Consider the following 19,585-nt stretch of genomic DNA (forward strand, 5'->3'; position numbering starts at 1 on the left):
GCATTGCGGTGTAGCTTGCTGTCCAGGTCTGGAGAGGGTGCGTTTCTGGATGAGGTATCGAATATATTGCTTCCCCCCAACTTATACCTCCCGAGGAGATCACGAATGTAAAATTAGAGATATTCGAGCGCGCAAGGAGGCTTTCCGACAGTCGATCTTCCCGCGAACCATACGCGACTGGAACAGGAAAGGGAGGTAATGACAGTGGCACGTATTATGCCCTCCGCCACACACCGTTGGGTGGCTTGCAGAGTATAAATTTAGATGTAGATGTAGATTACATTGTGACTGTTATGTAATAATTTTTGGGACGTGGTTTTTTCTGGTCATTCTAATCAAGTAATAGATAAATAATTTCCGAATACTAACCATTTGTTGCTCTCGTTCTGATTAAAAAATGAAGCACTACAGTTGATGTTTCTATAACGTAATATTTCTAGCGTCACACAGAGAAGCAGCTCCGTAATTTGTCTTGTCTGATTGTTGGAAAAAGAGCTGCTTATTTTCGGACCGGCATGTCGTAGTTCGTGGCATTTAACGTTTCGGGCTAATAATAAACTTACATGTGCAAGTTTAGCTCAGCTATCAGAATCTGAAATCATGCTACTGACAAATAGCACAAAGAGCTCATATTTTTCCATATACCAGTCTGGAGAACAGATACTGTAGGTTACAAGTCGTTGTTTCTTCTCATTATCTAGTGAGGCGAATAAAATCACTGTGGGGTGTCGAATGTGTGCCCACAACAGGCTTACATGAAGAGCCAAGTGACCGGGAAAGTTACGCACAAACGATTCTCCTCTGTTCCATCCCACGATCCCAGCCGAAAGCTAACCAGAGATCGCAACGCAGAGCTGAAATTGATTTCGCTCTGATGACAAAGTAGCTCCGAGGCGCGACGTAGAGCCCTTTTTGTTATTCTCTCTGTCCCGTTCCTCTGTCCCCTCATTTGGTATTCTTTTTTTCCTCACTTTCTTTCTTTGTAAAGTCTCGGCTTCCTTTCTCGGAAGTTGGCCTAAGATACCAATTAAAAACCAAGCCTCCACCCACTTTTAATTTTAGAATTTGCAAGTTAAACTTCTATTCTTTTTAATGATTTCCTTCTCTGTTTTCCTTCTCGCTTAAAGAGAGAGATTGGGAATAATTAATTAAATTTCTTTTTAAAGGAATGTAAATTATTGAATCCTTTGTTGAGCCTTTCCGTTACTCACCTGTATAATTTTATATCGCACCTTTGTGCTAATGAGGTGCGATGGAATCAGATTCCTGTTCGCTATCTCTTCTATTGCATTGATTAAGTAAATAATACACTTTGAGATACTGAGAACCCGTTTTATCTCAGATCGAGTATTTCCTATTGTTGTCGAGTAATTAAGCGTCTCTAAAACGAGGCCCTGCCGGACAAGTAACAGCTTTTCACGTATCAATCCTTCATTCAACGGTACAAGTCATCTTTAAAAGTCATCATCATCTAACAGTTAAAACATTCGAGTAATTTTATTCTAAATTTTCTATCACACTACACTGTAAGTAAACTGAAACCAAAAATATGAAATCTACATAAGAATGTGATATTCTGCACGTCGGCTGCGCGCGAATCAGAGCGTAAATTATTACGTTGATGAAGAGGTTTCCTTTGTGAAGACAGAAGCTACATCTCATTTGACCATGGCGATTTTCCGATTACCTCAATGACTGTGCGATTTATGTGATGGCTACCAAACCCGACTTTGGCCCAGCAATACCCAAAATCAGTAGTCGTCAAATTTTTGCTCAAGAGCCAATATTGACATTCTGAGTTGGCGCCTCCAGCCGCATATGCACCGATCTTATTATTAATTCATAATGCGCATAAATTGTTCGGACCGTTCGGAACACTTCGCGTCGACTGTTTTCTGTTTCAGATTACTGCCATGCTCAGCAACCTCAAAGTTATAAAACTGTGATTGCCTCAGTAAATGGTCTTGTGTTGCCTGTGTGAGTGGATTACAAATTAATTAACAATGGTCTCCTTCTTCTTATTCTTCTTCTTCTTCTTGTGCCTTTGTTCCACATCTATGCGGGATCGGCATGGTTACAAGCGGATGTGGTACGATTAAGTTAAGGGGCGGCCCGGATCCTCTTCCTGTCCCCACCGTTTTACCCCCAGCACACAATATGTGTAACCCAACTGCCTGCGTATAGTGTTATTCATTTGGAAGTGATCGTCAGTTTTCTAGTTGAGACTGGACTTAGATACCATCCCGTTATTCATCTAATGAGATGTGGGAAACCGCGTAAACGAAATCCATGCTTAAAGGCATACTGACCCTCGTCGTTAATCAGGCAGTCAGATTCTATCCGGATTCGGCCGAACTACCCGTGCCGGAAGGGGCGCTTTAACACTCTCTGTTATCTGGGCGGGTCTATTATTAACAGTAATTGTATTTATACGCTGAAGAGCCAAAGAAACTGCTACATCTGCCTAATATCGTGTAGGACCCATGAGAGCAGGCAGGTGGCATGAACTCGACTAATGTCTGAAGTAATGGTAGAGGGAACTGACCACGTATTCTGCACTGCTGTCCATAACTTTAAAAGAGTACTAGGGGTTGGAAATCTCTTCTGTCAGCGCGTTGCAAGGAATCCCAGATATGCTCAATAATGTTTATATCTGGGGAGTTTGGTGGCCAGCGGAAGTCTTTAAATTCAGAAGAGTGTTCCTGGAGCCAGTCTGTAGTAATTCTCGACGTGTGGGGTGCCGCATTGTCCTGTTGGAATTACCCAAGTCCGTCGGAATGCACAATGGACATGAATTGATGCAGACGATCGGGCAGGATGCTTACGTACGTGTCACTGTCAGAGTCATATATAGACGTCTTCGTACCCGTACACGTCCATCCACTCATGCAGTTTGGTGCGAGACTCGTCCGACTAGGCAACATGTTTTCAGGCATCAACAGTCCAATGTCGGTGTTGACGGGCCAGGCGAGGCGTAAAGCTTTGTGTCGTCCAGTCATCAAGGATAGGGAGTGGGACTCTGGCTCCAAAAGCCCACAGCCATCATGATTCGTTGAATGGTACGTACTCTGACACTTGTTGATGGCCCAGCATTGAAATCTGCAACAATTTGTGGAAGGGTTGCAGTTCTGTCACGATGAACGATTCTCTTCATTCGTCGTTGGTCCCGTTCTTGATGGATTTTCTTCCGGCAGCAGCTATGGCGTAGAATTGATGTTTTACCGGATCCCTTGTATTCACGGTCCACTCGTGAAATGGTCGTGCGGGAAAAACCGCACTTCATCGCTGCCTCGGAGATGCTGTGTCGCATCGCTGTTGCGCCGAGTATACCATCCTATGGAAATTTCCTTAAATCTTGAATAAGATTTTCACTCTGCAGCGGAATGTGCGCTGATATGAAACTTCCTGGCAGATTAAAACTGTGTGCCGGACCGAGACTCGGGACCTTTGCCTTTCGCGGGCAAGTGCTCTACCAACTGAGCTACCGAAGCACGACTCACGCCCCGTCCTCACAGCTTTACTTCTGCCAGTATCTCGTCTCCTACCTTCCAAATTTTACAGAAGCTCTCCTGCGAACCTTGCAGAACTAGCACTCCTGAAAGAAAGGATAATGCGGAGACATGGCTTAGCCACAGCCTGGGAGATGTTTCCAGAATGAGATTTTCACTCTGCAGCGGAGTGTGCGCTGTGAGGATGGGGCGTGAGTCGTGCTTGGGTAGCTCAGTTGGTAGAGCACTTGCCCGCGAAAGGCAAAGGTCCCGAGTTCGAGTCTCGGTCCGGCACACAGTTTTAATCTGCCAGGAAGTTCCTTAAATCTTGATAACTTGCCATTGTAGCAGCAGTAACCGATCTAACAAATGTGCCAGACACTTTTTGTCTTACATAGGCGTGGCCGATCACAGCGCCGTATTCTGCTTGTTTACATGTCTCTGTATTTCAATATGCATGTGTTTATTACTTTCTTTGGAACTTCAGTGTATTTAAATGCGTTATGCAAAATTAGAGATGATCATAAATGTTCTTCATTTAATTTCCTTCTACATATTGGTTTGTTTTACAACAGCCATAATTTAATTTCATATTCCTTGCTATAAACATGTACCATATTTGAAGATGACCGTTTCTTTATTGTGCATTCAGAAAGGCATGTTAGTTCCGTGTCAAACTTAATACTATAACAGCTGTCGGGACGAGTCGCACACGCCTGTAAGTTGTCAGTACTGGAGAACAGAAAAGGACACATTCTCCCCTCTCACATCCGCAAATCCCGCAATCTTCACGCTACTTATCCTTCTGCCCCTGAGGTGAGTGACTCAACTTCATACAGCTTGCGGCTGAATTCACCAAAGTCAAATTAAAATTAAGCACGTCTTAAAACTTTACGGTCTCTGTTACCGAGCGTGAGAACTACGTTCATAAGAAGCTCTGAACGTTAGTTGACGCCGCGTAGGGTAGCCGCGCGGTCTCGGGCGTATTGCCACGGTTCGCACGGCTGCCCGAATCGGAGGTTCGAGTCCTCCCTCGGGCGTGAGTGTTGGTGATGCCCTTAGCGTAAGTCAGTTTATGTTAGATTAGGTAGTGTGTAAGCCTTAGGACCTATGACCCAAGCAGTTTGGTCCCACAGGACCTCACCACAAATTCCGTTAGTTGACGTTTTTACATTCGCCTGTTAGTTGCTAGGCGCACATAAATACGGCTGAGAACCGGTGGCCGCAGTCTGACGTCCTCTGCTTTAAATGAAAAGACAGCTACGACTGGTCGTGAGTGAACTATACGACATTCTCACTATGAAGGCATTCCCTTCAAGTTACAGATAGGGGAAATGTGCTGAGTAAGCAATCTGTTTCACAGTTCAAATGGCTCTGAGCACTATGGGACTTAACTTCTGAGGTCATCAGTCCCCTAGAACTTACAACTACTTAAACCTAACTAACTTAAGGACATCTCACACATCCATACCCGAGGCAGGATTCGAACCTGCGACCGTAGTGGTCGCGCGGTTCCAGAATGTAGCTCCTAGAACCGCTCGGCCACTAAGGCCGGCGTCTCACAGTTATCAAGCTCTATAACTTGGCCTGGTTGTTGGTCTATAGCTACGAGGGCAGCTAAATACTTATGAGACCAAGGTTTCCGACTCTACTGCAGATCAAATGGAAATAGAAGCAGGCCCACGGAGCATGTGTAAATCTATTGGCTACTCCGTGATTGTGGTTTCTGGTTGGCAGCTTAGCACCGACGAGCTAATGTGCCAAAACGTTATAACCACTTTCCACCACGAAAAGGAATGCCACCTGTTGGAGTTGTGGATACTTGACGGCGTAAGGAAAGTTTATACACGAAACAGAAACGAGTAGAGAATCATTCTAGCGACGGTATATTCTGCCAACTGGGATATCCAATGACATATGCGACTTTAGCAAACGATAGGATGCTCCTGTGCGTGGGAAAGAGCGAAACTGTGCTGTTCGCGTGCTACTGTCGTGAGCTTACATGGAAAACTGTTGACGGACGGTGAAACCAATGATTAGCCGACTAGGTGTGGGTCGTCCATGCCTCATAACAGAAAGTGGAAGCCGGAGGTTTACCCACTCTGAAGAGCAACACAGGGGGCGGGCCTGACGACAGTGTACAGTGCTATTGCTGACACAAGTGTTTCGGGACACACCATTCTGCGCGCATTGTTGAACTCGTGGATACGAAGTGGACGACACGTACGTGTTCCCACGTGAACCAGTGACCATAATTACTATTGGCACGAAATCACCGCGATTTGACCGGGGATCAATGTTAACGTGTCGTGTGGATGGATAAATCACATTTCTTTTTACAAAGGTCGGTGATGGTGTCGGGATACGTCGTCATTCAGGCGAACGGCTTTTCAAAAAACATACCGCACGAAGAACGCAGGGCGACGGCGTCAGTATTGTCCTATGATTGATAATCAGCTTGCCTTCCATGAGACTAGTGGTAGTAGCCAAAGACACCATGACAGCTGTTGGCTATGTATCGTTAGGACAGACTACCTGTATTCCTCTATGCCTGATGTCTTGCCTGACATTATTGCATCGTTACAGCAGGATAACTGTTCTTTTCCACAAGGCCAGAGTCGCGGTACAGTAGCTTACTCACTGAAATTAGCGTACAGTAAAGTCACACAGAAATTAACACAGTATATTTTATAGTATCATAATGAAATATTTCCCTATCTGTGTCCTTCATTTTGCGTAATTCTCCCTAGATTTCTTCGTTTATTCAATCACGATACACCCAAGTAAAAAGAAACCATGTAGTAAACGAAACTTTATCTACAACCGAAATAAGAGTAGTACACTACTGGCCATTAAAATTGCTACACCACGAAGATGACGTGCGACAGACGCAAAATTTAACAGACATCAAGAAGATTTTCAGAGCATTCACACAAGGTTGGCGCCGGTGGCGACACCTACAACGCGCTGACATGAGGAAAGTTTCCAACCGATCTCTCATACACGAACAGCAGTCGACCAGCGTCGCCTGGTGAAACGTTGTTGTGATGCCTCGTGTAAGGAGGAGAAATGCGTACCATCACGTATCCGACTTTGTTAAAGGTCGGATTGCAGCATATCGCGATTGCGGTTTATCGTATCGCGACATTGCTGCTCGCGTTGGTCGACATCCAACGACTGTTAGCAGAATACGGAATCGGTGGGTTCAGGATGGTAATACGGAACGCCGTGCTGGATCCCAAAGGCCTCGTATAACAGTTGAGATGACAGGCATCTCATCCGCATGGCTGTAACGGATCGTGCAGCCACGTCTCGATCCCTCAGTCCACAAATCGGGACGTTTGCAAGACAACAACCATCTGAACGAACAGTTCGACGACGTTTGCAGCAGCATGGACTATCAGCTCGGAGACCATGGCTGCGGTTACCCTTGACACTGCATCACAGACAGGAGCGCCTGCGATGGTGTACTCAACGACGAACCTGTGTGCACGAATGGCAAAACGTCATTTTTTCGGATGAATCCAGGTTCTGTTTACAGCATCATGATGGTCGCATCCGTGTTTGGCGACATCGCGGTGAACACACATTGGAAGCGTGTATTCGTCATCGCCATACTGGCGTATCACCCGGCGTGATGGTATGGGGTGCCATTGGTTACACGTCTCGGTCACCTCTTGTTCGCATTGACGGCACTTTGAACGGTGGACGTTACATTTCAGATGTGATACGACCCGCGGCTCTACCCTTCATTCGATCCGTGCGAAACCCTACATTTCAGCAGGATAATGAACGACCGCATGTTGCAGGTCCTGTACGGGCCTTTCTGGATACAGAAAATGTTCGACTGTTGCCCTGGGCCGCACATTCTCCAGATCTCTCACCAATTGAAAACGTCTGGTCAATGGTGGCCGAGCAACTGGCTCGTCACAATACGCCAGTCACTACTCTTGATGAACTGTGGTATCGTGTTGAAACTGCATAGGCAGCGGTACCTGTACACGCCATTCAAGCTCTGCTTGACTCAATGCCCAGGCGTATTACGGCCAGAGGTGATTGTTCTGGGTACTGATTACACAGGATGTATGCACCCAAATTGCGTGAAAATGTAATCACATGTCAGTTCTAGAGTAATATATTTGTCCAATGAATACCCGTTTATCATCTGCATTTCTTCTTGGTGTAACAATTTTAATGGCCAGTAGTGTACCTCTCAGGCGGTATGTTTGCAAAGACTCAGTTTACTCCCAATTATTATTTTTCAGTCTGACAGACAGAAATAATGTAGGCGTAAGCTGCGGCCAAGGTAACATCAATTTAGTTATGAACGACCAGTAGTGACAGATTTCAGAAAGTGAAAGGTGAGGCAAAAAGCACACTGCGCTGCGAATGTTGTCAATAAGCGAGATCTGTCCTTAGAGGGTAGTCCAAAGTAAGTAATAAGGAGAGCAATATGAATTGTATTTTTACACTTCACACGGCACTAGGTAGTGTGTGCACTGTTCGTTTCATCGTTGCTTTCCCCCTACATGGATAGCGGGGATAGGGCTCGGAGCAGCCATACTACATTAAAATGCATAAGTATAATTATTTTCTAAGTGAAAAATATTTTTTAAAAATATAGTATAGCTAAAATGTAATGAAAATTACCTGCTTCATTATACAGTATAAAATACATATTGCGATGATGCGGCGTTGCTATTATAATGATGATAAAATTGATGCTTCTGACAAATCCAATGAGATCAGCCCCCAGTACATGGTGTACAGGTAGGTTGGAGCGATTAGGGGCAATAGCGCAATGCATATGGATGGGTCTGCCCGTCTGAGGAAAGTGGAGGATGATGATGTGTTGGGAAGCGGAACGTTGGACAAAGAATGTTGAAGGGTGGATCTGGAAGGGAGGGAACTTGATCTAGGGAAAGAATGTAGGATCTAGAGCTACCGTTCAGATCATAAAATTAGTGAATTTCAGAACGCATTTCTGAATCAAGAAAAAGGTGGCTGTTAAAGTTTCCTTGATGTAGGAGGGAGGTTGGGACGTGGTGGTCCACGCGGGGCAGCAACCCAGGATTGGAGACGATGGGGGAGACAAGGGGATTTTGATCATTTATTTAACAGTTATGAGTAAAATTCACGAAAACGAATAATTTAAGGAAAGGGAGCAATTTCATCTTGTGGTAGACAGGTAGAGGATACGTGTAAGAGAGGGAAGACAGATACAGAAGACGAGGCGGGCTACATGCGTTCAAGGACTTGTATATCGTAGTGAATTTCGGAACGCAAAAATCCGGGTTATATTGTCAAAGGTGAGGTACTGACAGATAAGCTTTTTGTAAGTGCAGTGGACGGTGGAAGGATGTAATTCACACTTACAGCTATAAGAAACTATTAATCGGTTAGAATAATTTTACAGATGCTGTATATATCGATGCCATAGTATCAGAACTGTATAGCAAATATGTGTATATTTCCCTCTGAGTTCCAGCTGTCTTATAACTGGCCTACACAAAGTAATATGGGCGTATTTAAGACTAGTAAGAACTTGTCTTGTGGCGCATGCCACACCTCTGTCAGCAAATGCCTCGACCTCACCATTCTGTCTCCCCTTTTTCCACTTATCCACACTTTCCGTTGCTCTCCTCTTCCCCTTCCAGGAGGTTGCCATGAAATTGCGCTCTAGGGGCATCTGTCTTCATCCATTCTTTTGACATGCCCAGATGATCCTATCTGTTTTCTATTTCACCCGCGGTACTATAAAGAGTCTGAGTGCTTTCCGTTATTTCCTCATTTCTTACGTGGTCAAGACGAGATATTCTACAGGCTCTTCTCAAGTGGTCTATTTCTAACGCTTTAAGTCTCTTTTTATTGCTTTCTGTGGGCTCCCAGCACTCACTTCCATAGGTTTCTGTAAATGAATTTTAACCTTTAAACTCAATTGTTTAGGACCAGAGTACAGGGTTTAATTTTTGGATAGACACCCTTCCTGCCTGATCCGCTGTTGGATATCTGTGTCACATATTCCATCAAGTGATAGGATACTACCCTGGTACTTAAAATCTTTAAGCACTTTAATAATATGTCCGTCAATGTCCAGGTTACATCCCTCTTCTCCGTGACAGAGATACTCCGTCTTCTCAAAATCAGTTTTCAAGTTCCCCCCTGCATCGTTTGCTACAACGACCTGTTCATCAGGATAGAAAAGTGTGTACATACTCAGGTTCCCTACTTCAATCCTCACGCCCGTGCACTTTCTACTTCACAGACTCAGTGCCTTCGGCACATGTACACTCATTCTCAGAAATTAAGGATAATTGCAGAATGTGGTACCACACAATGTGACACTACAAAAAACTCACCATCCACACATACACAGGCTGCACAACGGGTTGGCATACTCTGGATCAGGTGGTCGAGCAGCTGCTGGGGTGCAGCCTGTCGGGGCTCCTGAAGTGTGCTAGGGGTTTGAAGACGAGCAGCGATACGTTGACAGGGAGCATACCACGCGTGCTTGATGGGGTTTAGGTCAGGAGAACAGGCAGCCCACTCCATTCACCTGATATCTTCTGTTTCAAGGTATATTTCCACGATGGCAGCTCAGTGGGGCCGTGGGTTATCATCCATCAGGAGGAAGGTGAGACCAACTGCACCCTTGAAAAGGCGGACAGACTGGTGCAAAATGATGTCTCGATACACCTGTCCTGTTACAGTTCCTCTGTCAAAGACATGCAGGGGTGTACGTGCACCAATCGTAATCCCACCCCACACCATCAAGCCACGACCTCCATACAGGTCCCTTTCAAGGACATTGAGGTTGGCATCTGTTTCTTGGTTCACGCCAGATGAAAACCCGGAGAGAATCACTTTTCAGACTATACATGGACTCGGCCGTGAACATAACCTGGGACCACTGTTCCAATGATCATGTATTGACACCCGGCTTTACGGGCTCTCCTGTGACCAGGGGTCAGTGGAATGCACCTTGCAGGTCTCCGGGCGAATAAACCATGCCTGTTGACAGTGTGTTCCGAGACAACTGTTCCAGTTTCGAAGTTTTTTCTGTACCTGTTCACCTTCCTTTTTCTCCCGTATCCCCCACTTTATTTTCTTGTACCCTGTCATTTCTTCTGACCTTTAAAATGCGTCTCCCACTCTAGCAGACTGATAATGATCAGGTTTCCTCTTTCTATTACATCTTTCGAAGCCCTGAGATCATTTTCGATGCTACGGCCATTTTTGTGCCCCCCATGCATCGATCAATTTCTTTGCGTTTTCCCCAGGTTTCATTTTTTCTTCTTCAGATGTCCTTTTTTTACATCTCTATTCATTCTAACACACAAGGCTCTATCATGTTTGTTCCGTGTTCTCAACCAGTTACCATAGAACATCTTTTTTAGGCTCTCCTTTTCTTCATTCCTTTGAGTCCACCACAGTGGGTGCCGATTTCCTTCTTCCTCTTGCTGCCCCAATGCTTCAAATACTGGTTCATGTAACTATTTTTTAATTCCTTCGTACACATGCTCCTCAGTTTCTTCTTCTAAGTGTCTCTGTTTGACAACCGTAATTTATAAAGAAATTGTACAGACTTTTGTTTCAAGTTACGTAGGTTGTAATAATATCTAATGTCCTCGTGCGAATATTTGCCTCTTTAATTTGAGTTTTCCCTTGTATGCTACTCTCATCTTTGCATCTAACAGGAAGTGGTCTGAGCTACATTCTGCACCCCTGTAGATTCTAACACATTTGTTCTTATGTTAGAAGTTTTAATAATATAGTCTATCATTGACCTGATATTTCTTGAAGGACTCTCCCATGTACATTTATGGGTCTGCTTCTGATGAAAGAAAATATTTAAAATAGTTAAGGACAATATGTCGCACATACCCATTAGCCTTTCTCCATTGTCATTTACTGTGTCATCTGCATATCTTCCCACTGTTCCATTATCAGCGACCACCCCTACTTCACCATTAAAATTTCCCATTAAAATTATCTCTCTGCAGGCACTTACAGTCTCTAGCACACCTGTTAATTTCTCATAAAACGCAGCTTTGACTTCGCTGTCAGCATCGTTTGCGTAAGCCACGTCAGTTTGTGGCCATATTTTGAGATTTCTGCGGTTATTATCCTCTCATTCATTTCCTTCCAGCATGGATGGTATTTGTGCTTCTTGTAGATAGCTGTTGAAATCAAAATTGCTAAGATACTGACCCAAGAATTAACGACAACCACCGCTACTTCTCATGCTGGCAACTATTTCTCCGTAGTTATTATATGCGCTCGGTCTAAGTTTGACATGGCTGTTCAAGGTACGTTGATAGACTGAGCAGTGTATACAAGTTGCACTATGACGTTCATGAAGGAAACGCGGTGCCTGTATCCGACCGACAAAGGGAGGAAACGTGGTGACGTAAAGTTTTTGATCACCAGACTGTGGGATAATGTCATGAGTTAAATTCCAAATTACTTCGTAGTTCTCATGAAGTGGGGGGCGTGTGACACTGTTGATATTGATCCGTCGGTCGGATCTACATCTACATCTACATGATTACTCTGCAATTCACATTTAAGTGCTTGACAGAGGGTTCATCGAACCACAATCATACTATCTCTCTACCATTTCACTCCCGAACAGCGCGCGGGAAAAACGAACACCTAAACCTTTCTGTTCGAGCTCTGATTTCTCTTATTTTATTTTGATGATCATTCCTACCTAAGTAGGTTGGGCTCAACAAAATATTTTCGCATTCGGAAGAGAAAGTTGGTGACTGAAATTTCGTAAATAGATCTCGCCGCGACGAAAAACGTCTTTGCTATAATGACTTCCATCCCAACTCGCGTATCATATCTGCCATACTCTCTCCCCTATTACGTGATAATACAAAACGAGCTGCCCTTTTTTGCACCCTTTCGATGTCCTCCGTCAATCCCACCTGGTAAGGATCCCACACCGCGCAGCAATATTCTAACAGAGGACGAACGAGTGTAGTGTAAGCTGTCTCTTTAGTAGACTTGTTGCATCTTCTAAGTGTCCTGCCAATGAAACGCAACCTTTGGCTCGCCTTCCCCATAATATTATCTATGTGGTCTTTCCAACTGAAGTAGTTCGTAATTTTAGTTGAATTGACAGCCTTGAGAATTGTACTATTTATCGAGTAATCGAATTCCAACGGATTTCTTTTGGAACTCATGTGGATCACCTCACACTTTTCGTTATTTAGCGTCAACTGCCTCCTGTGGATGTTTAGCTCGCAGGCGTTCAAAGTTCTCTTCGAGAAGGACGGGCTGCTTGCTGGAACAGGGTTTCACCCTCTACTTTCTCTCATCATCATCATCATCATCATTGTCACCATACAGTACAGACAAAGCACTACAATATACTCGCATCCATTACATCCAACAGGCCATGAATACGCATACAATACATTTCCGCCCAGAAAGGGGCCGCCCCACGTATGTGGCGGAAGGAAACTCTTTCCACTAGGCGGGCGACATCCAACTCGTGGAATTTACCAGCCAACAGTTCCACACGACATTTACATTTTTTAGGACTAGAAATAGTAATCAGCGCCTATAAATGCGGTTATTTTGGTGATAAGGCGTCATTATATCCTCTTGTAACCAACCAATGTAAAGGTGAAAAGGGAAAACTTCTGCACAAAACAGCTGTCGATATGCTGGTAAGTATGAAACCACTACCCTCCAAGGCTCGAAACTCATCATACCCCTCGAATAAAACTATGATTTATAACTGAAAGATGATTTCTTCCGTATTTGACAAAAGCTGCACCGTACGGTATCAGTAGGAAAGCAGTGCATAAGGTGGGCGTGCTAGAGCTGATACGGCGGTGGGAGAAATGAACATTGTAAGTCTGGAGCGATCTCCGGAGGAGAGCAGCATAAGTGGCGGTATCGCGGCAGGCACGCACGCACTCCATATGGGGAACTCGGCAGTGCTACGGGCGCACGCGTCGCTGCGCGCTCGCGTGCATTCTTGTTAGGCTGCGGAGCGGCAGGCGCGTTGAAATGAGACACACGTTTAAATAGCCGCCGCTGACATTTGCTCCCTATATGCTGCCGTCGCCTTATTTGGCGGCGCCCGTTCTGGTTTGACCATATTGCTAATTCCTGTCGGCTTATTTCGTTCGACGAGCACCGCTGCCTGCGGGCACACGCGAAAAAATTGCGGCGTGCCTTATTTCTTTTGAAAATGAGCAGACGGGCAAATGTGCGCGGCTCGGGTCGCATCGCGCCGCATCGCAGCGCGTAACCTCACGATGATGGGAGTCGACGATCGAGGGCGACAGTCTCTGGCCGCTGCGCACAGCGCCGTCTGCGCCGATCGCTAATGACGTCGCACTTTAGCAGAGCGACTTTTTCCTCGCGCACACGTCTGCGTGCCGCCGTCCGCTTCTTCAGAGCTACGCCACATTCACGCAAACTAACGGTCTGATTTGGCTTCAAACACCGGCTCTGCATGGTTCCCTTTGTCTCAAACCAAATAGCCTATTCGGAACCCTTTTTAGCCCAAATTCATTACTTTTTATCGTCGCGACGTACCCTTTACTGAAATGAATGTCAACAAGAGAATATAAGTGGTCAGTTTACCGTCATACAAGCCACTTCCCTACCGGTTGTCGCTCAAGTACATCGGTCAGATTTCGCCCAACTCGGAGGCAGCCGCTTCGAATACTGGTAGCGGAAGACATTTTTATCGCCAGTATTTTGGCGGGCAGTTGGTAGCATAAAGGTCCTGATCACCAGACTTTGCACCAATGTCCTGGATTAGTTAAATCTCTCCGCAGTGTCAAATTTACTTTGGGCACATGGCACTTCTGTTACCCTTGGATTATAATTACAAAGTGATCTATGCTAGTTGTTGACAAGACAGCTATCACAGCAACAATCAGAACACGTGATTGCTCACGCCTTCGGTTCTGTACCCATTTGTCATACTGCTCTGCTTTCTCAGCTGCTAGCTACCAGCCAGCCGCTGAAGTCGGTTGTGCTCTGTAACATCATTGGAAATGTTCTTATAAGCTTTGTTTTTCACTACGGTGTTTTTCTTTTACGGAATGTACGAATCTAGCTGTAAAATTGCTTAGGAAAGTGATAAGAAAATTATGACGCTGCAAAGCTAACTCAAACTGCACGTCTACAGGGAACGTACAAACGTACTTTATGTGGAACTGGACAGCTGCTGCTCCCGGAGAGCAATGGCGCGAAACGGCAGACTCGTCTCCTTCCGTGCTCAACTGTCAAGTCACTTGTGGTCCTGATCCAGGTATAGTGATCTACGTCGTCAGCGGAAACGAACTCCACAACTTAGAAAAGATCGTGGGATGATCCACCACTGCCACTCTCCGTATTCCGAAATTTCCACTTCAGTTAGATGAGTATGTTCATACTCTGGGGCCACGAGTCATCTGCGGTTTGGAGAACGACAAATGCATGGGAAAGTTTTCATTGTCGTTTTGCCTATGGTATTAAGACAACAACTTACTTCTTTTAAATACTTCTAATATAATGAAATAGTACTATTTAGCTTAAGATAGTTGCACTTGTACTACTGAAACGTCTTCATGTGAGCCGTCCCACTGAATTTGCGAAGTAAACTTTGTTTTAACAACATATCTTCGTACTTTCGATGTTGGGTGCGTCTGTGCTTGAAACGAGACAAATATGAACGGAAGAGATGGTTCAAATGGCTCTGAGAATTATGCGACTTAACATCTGAGGTCATCAGTCCCTTAGAACTTAGAACTACTTAAACCTAACTATCCTAAGGACATCACACACATCCATGCCCGAGGAAGGATTCGAACCTCCGATCGTAGCAGTCCCGTCGTTCCGGACTGAAGCGCCTAGAACCGCGCGGCAACTGCGGCCGGCATGAACGGAAGAGAGCGTGATTTAATAGATTCAGCGCAATTTCAGCATTAAGAGAGAGTGGTTTCTCAATTTATAACTTACGTTCTAAATGTGTCCCTCCAACCTGTTTATGGTGTAGCCATGGTATACCTTTCCTAAACCAACTAATTCCATTCCAGACTGTGTGTTCCTCATCAATTTTTACCTCCCACAGTTCCATTCATTAACAAATTGGAAAATTTCTTGATCCATTCGGATTTATTTATTTATTTAGCTTGTGTCAAAACAAACCGAACTGCGACTGATTACGTGAACTGCTAAATTTTAAAAATAAACAGAACAAACAACTAAATCTACAAATTAAAATCTAAAGTTTCAATTCACTCAAGGGTTGCAACAAATAAATCTTCTAGATTTCTAGGATAAGCTCGTCTGCTATAGCTTATTGCAATGTGTTCGATGGTTTGATGTTCGTTGCCACAGTCACATTGAGAAGATGAGGCCATTCTTTCTGCACTGATGTCGTAGACTGCATGAATGCTATTAACTGTTTTCCAAGCACACCCTAGCATTCCATGCTGACTGATATTGCTCCAAGTCTTATGAGGTCTGGTATTCCTCATGGGCAATACTGTTCCACGTTTCAGACGATTACCAGCTCAAGGTGAAATCCACTGCTTGAATCGATTCTGCCAACAAGGTAGATGAGTGCCTGGATTCTAAACGTCTCATTCCAAGTGCAGGTACAGCAGAGTGTATTGGGAGCTGAGGAATGCGTCCCACCAATTGGTTTCTCCTTTTAATCGGTAGGTGCCATAAATTCTTTTCTCCCCCATTTGTTCAGTACCCTCCTCATTATTAATCAAATCCACCGATTTAATTTTCAGCATTCTTCCGTAGCACCTCACTTTTAAGATTTCTATTCTCTCACTTTGAAGCGATATTGACCATTAATCGACTGCGACTGTTTCAAAAACACGAAAAGGTTTTCAGATACCGGTACCAGTCGCAAAATTTAGTTGACTAATAAATTATTTATTTAGCGACATGTTTCGAGGTGTACTCATCATCAGGCTATGTTGGCATTAGAAAAACATTTAATAGAAGTGTCTATAGATATTAAAGTTTCTTTACATGACTTTTGTGATCATCCTGTGGAGACAGAAAAGGATAACCCAGTATGAGGCGATGTCACTTTGTATACTGGTGTGTTGTTCGCATGAAAATATATATAAAAAATCACTCGCTTTGTTCTTGTAACGTGGCATTCTTTTTATGATGAGTTGAGGCATCACTGTTTCCATGGCTCTTGGATTTCTTCATCATTGTTCACAAATTTCAGTAGTGTGGTTTATAAGATAAAAAGGCAATAGAAATTAGAAGGGCAAAAAACAAGATGTCGCTCTAAACAAGTTTTGGGGGAAGGAAATTTGAGGAGACTGCCCGATCTAAGAATACGGGGAAAGGAAGATGATCTAGCTGGAAAGAAGGATGTACAAGTGTAACGTCTGTGTACAGGGACAATGGTAACCCTTATTGTTGCTTTAGTAGGTAAGTCATTAACTGTCTTCTGAAGCTGAAGTTATTATTTAGTTCTCTCATGTGATGCAGGACGTTATACGAGAGTCGTGTTCCTGCTACTGAGAGAGACTTCAAGAAGGTAGCTGAAAGATGGAGTGGAACTGAATGGATTTTTCTCTGATGGGAACGGGTGTTTCAGCCACGTTGTTCAGACAAAAGCGTTAAGGTCGAGAAGAAACAGTGTTCGTTGATAAGACTTAGAGAAGAGAGAGGGTATGGAAATCTCTGCACTTGTCTGCACACAGCCAGGATACGAGTAGCTATGCATGTGACGGTGAAATGTGACCAAAGAGTCGAATAATCTACTTATAACGAACACACGCGTTCACAACTAGTCCATACTCCGTCAGCTTTGCTGAGAAAGACCTCTAGGAGAACATCACTGTAATCAATAACTGGAACTATTAAGTGTTGTACAAGTTTTGTTTTCAGGTCGAGAGGAATAACTTTTTTTATATTTTTGTAGAGCATAAAGAGGTGCTGATATCTTCTTACACACTGAAGTTACGTGCTCAGTCAAATTTACGTTGAACTGCCAAAGAAACTGGTACAGGCATGCGTATTCAAAAAAAGAGATATGTAAATAGGCAGAACACGGCGCTGTGCTCGGCAACGCCTATATAAGACAATAAGTGTCTGACGCAGTTGGAAGGCTATCAAGATTTAAGTGAGTTTGAACGTGGTATTATAGTCGGCGCACGAGCGATGAGAGCATCTCCGACGTAACGATAAAGTGGGGATTTTCCTACCGACCATTTCACGAGTGTACTGCGAATATCAGGACTCCGGTAAAATATCACATCCCCGACATCGCTGCGGCCGGAAAAAGATCCTGCAAGAACGGGACCATTGACGACTGAAGAGAATCGTTCAACATGACAGAAGTGCAACGCTTCCGGAAATTGCCACATATTTCAATGCTGGACCATCATAAAGTGTCAGGGTGCGAACCATTCAACGAAACGTCATCGATATGGGCTTTCGGAGCCGAAGGCCCAATGGTGTACCCTTGATGACTGCACGACACAAAGCTTTATGTCTCGCCTGGGCCCGTCAATACCGACATTGGTCTGTTGATGACTGGAAATATGTAACCAGGTCGGAAGAGTCTCGTTTCAAATTGTATCGAGGGGATGGGGTGTACGGGTATGGAGACAACCTCATGAATCCATGGGTACTGCATGTCAGCAGGAGACTGTTCAAGCTGGTGGAGGCTCTGTAATGGTGTGGGGAGTTTGCAGTTTAAGTGATATGGGACCCCTGATACGTCTAGATACGACTGTGACAGGTGACACGTACGTAAGCATCCTGTCTGATCAGATGCACTCAAAGATGTCGACTGTGCATTCCGTTGTACTTGTGAAAGGGTACAGTACCGCCCGACATTGAAAATAGGTACAACATTCTTCGTTATTCTTGTCAGAACAACATATTTTTTCTAATAATAACTCAATTTCAATTAATACAGCGAAGCCGGATACCAGTGTGGGAAAGAATGACAATTTATTTATTTAATTGATCACATGTGCACTCCCACAAAATAAATCCCTACATCCAGTTTGGTGAGATCTGTGAAATGAATGAATGTATGGTCGTCTGCTAACCGCAGATAGTGAATGTGAATATATGATCATCTTTGAGACGGTACTTGGGTCACCTTTGGTGGGACCAAAGAGATGAAATTTACCTGAGCTTTGAACGCCTGAAATGTGGCTGACCAATATGGTAGCAAGGTGCTCCCCCACTTCGGCAGAGGTGCGAGAGAACCTGAAGAACGGCCATGTTTCAGCACTCTGCCGCTGGATCTAGTGTTGGTAAGACCTGTCTTAGGCGTGCTCCGTAAGGACAAAAGAGTCGAGACATGGTATGCATGTGAAATACTTAAGAGTAGTTTAGAATAATAATTTCTCTATTTCAGGAACTTTTGTGGGGAGAATTAAATGTCAGGCAGGTAATATTAATGGGATCGTAGTAATCTTCGGAAGTGACCAACGGTCACAATGAAACCACGTGTAGCAATAAGTTGAAATACTTCCGAGTGCTTAAGTTAAGCTGAATTACTAGCGTGTGTACTATAAGTTGGAAATACTTAAGAAATGGCGTGTGCAGGACTTGACATTATAGACGAGTACTTCCACGTGGTGAGTACTGTGTGAGTCTCAATCTGTGTATGAGACAAAGGATAAAGAGAAGTACTCGTCCGTGGTATCAGTTGAGGACTCGCGTGTGTGGTGAATATGTTCTTAATATTACTTTGCGTGTTATGTTTCCGTGTGACCCTTGATTCAAACTAAAATACTCTGAGAGAGAAGCAAGGTGAGTCAGCCGTCTATCCAGCCACTTGGCTTACATTGCACAGGAAGACGTGCATATATCGTCCAGAGTTCGTAGTAGGAAAGAAAAGTTACGAAGTGGGGCAGTGTCTTGTGTAACTGGGATGAATACTAATTTAAGTGGGAAAGCTGAAAGTGATGGCATTATAATGTTGTGACTATTCCTATGTTGTATTCCATGTTGCAGTGTGGTATATGTCATGTAATTTAAGTATGTTTGGTTTGCATGGGAGAGTAGCAAGGTAGTTTCAGAGGTAGTGGGTTATGCATTTCCTTTTGTACCGCTCGGTCTGGAGGAAAGTTTCGTGATGA

This window comes from Schistocerca piceifrons, chromosome 5, assembly GCF_021461385.2.
Source record: "Schistocerca piceifrons isolate TAMUIC-IGC-003096 chromosome 5, iqSchPice1.1, whole genome shotgun sequence".
Classification (NCBI taxonomy): domain Eukaryota; kingdom Metazoa; phylum Arthropoda; class Insecta; order Orthoptera; family Acrididae; genus Schistocerca; species Schistocerca piceifrons.